The following is a 1,404-nucleotide window of genomic DNA, read 5'->3' as shown; positions in this document are numbered from 1 at the left end:
TCTCGAAGAAACCTTAGCAAACCTCCCCGAGGTACCACTCGTACAGTACGTCAAGTTTAAATCAAAGACCCATACGGCTGATCTATCACTGAAGAATGTATACAAAGGGGTGGTATATAATCAAGGTTATACAGGTTTAGAATTGATGATTTCACTTTAACTCTTTTCCTCGTTGGGATGTGAGGTTAAATGGGGAGCATTTATTCGACTACCTTTTCAATCTTAATTATATACGACTCGTATACACGAAACTACGATTGATGAACCATGTATGACTTCTAATATGAACTTCAGGATGGAGACTGCCCAAGATTACGAGTGCTCGCATCGTCATGCGAACAAACTTAGAACCCAATACGACTCCTGCAACCCGATCGCCCTACGGTCTCACACCAACGGAGATACAATAACTGTTCAGACAGCTTAACGACTACTCAACAATAGAATGAGAAGACCAAGCTCCTCACCTTTGAGAGCTCTGGTCTTATTCTTCAAGAAGACAGACTTCAGCGGGTGCGATCATACCAGCACTAATGCATCGGATCCCATCAGAACTCCGCAGGTAAACGTGCTTGGGCGAGAGAAGTACTAGAATGGGTAACACCTTGGGAAGTCCTCTTAGCGCATACTTCGACAAGAATTCCATTAGAAATCATTACCTTTTTCCTCGCAAAGATGAATTGGTTGATCAACTGCAAGGAATGAAGTGCATTTCATAAATGCACCCAAGATCCGAATATCACCAGTTACTAGTGTTAGTGAAGGATTTCCCGAGGACAATCTTCCAAATTCGATGCGGAAGCTATGAGTCCGTAGTGATATCCTTCGGATAGGACCAATACCCCGTAGTATTTGTGAACTTAATGAATAGGGTACGCCATTCTTACTTGGATCAGTTCGTCATTGTCCTTATAAATGACTTACTTATCTACTCTCATAGTAAGAAGAAAATCATAAAGAAAAGCTACAACAGACCATGGAAACATTACGATCAGAGAAACTCTTCGTGAAATTCTCTAAATACGAGTTTTGGAAATAGAAGAGTCGAATTCCTGAAGCACACTATGAGTGACGTGGGAATTCTTGAGGACCCTTCCAATAATCAAAACCGTTGAGAATTTGTCAGCACCGAAGACGCCTACGGGAATTCGCCAAATTCTAGGTCTCGCTGACCTACTGTCGTAGTTCATTTAGAACTCTTTGTGGATTACGAAACCTCTTACGACTTTGACCCAGAAGGGAGTTGCCCTTGACTGGGAAGAGAAACAAGAAAAAGAAACCTTTGGAATTCCAAGTGAGAGACCAAATCCTTTTGGAAGTCTCAGACTGGAAAAGCTTGATACGCTTCGGAAAGCGTGGTAAGCTAAATCCAAGATAGTTAGGACCTCCGAGATTCTTGCCAGA

At 42.2% G+C, this 1,404-nt stretch overlaps 1 pseudogene; it reads left to right on the top strand.

Moving 5' to 3' along the window:
- The first annotated feature begins 511 nt into the window (after positions 1–511).
- LOC145065058 (5S ribosomal RNA) lies at positions 512–630 on the top strand (annotated as a pseudogene).
- Positions 631–1,404: the final 774 nt, after the last annotated feature.

The sequence above is a fragment of the Lactuca serriola genome, chromosome 7 (genome assembly GCF_051521515.1).
Source record: "Lactuca serriola cultivar US96UC23 chromosome 7, Lser_US96UC23_V15, whole genome shotgun sequence".
NCBI classification, from domain to species: Eukaryota; Viridiplantae; Streptophyta; class Magnoliopsida; order Asterales; family Asteraceae; genus Lactuca; species Lactuca serriola.
This window is presented reverse-complemented; position numbering and strand designations above follow the sequence as displayed.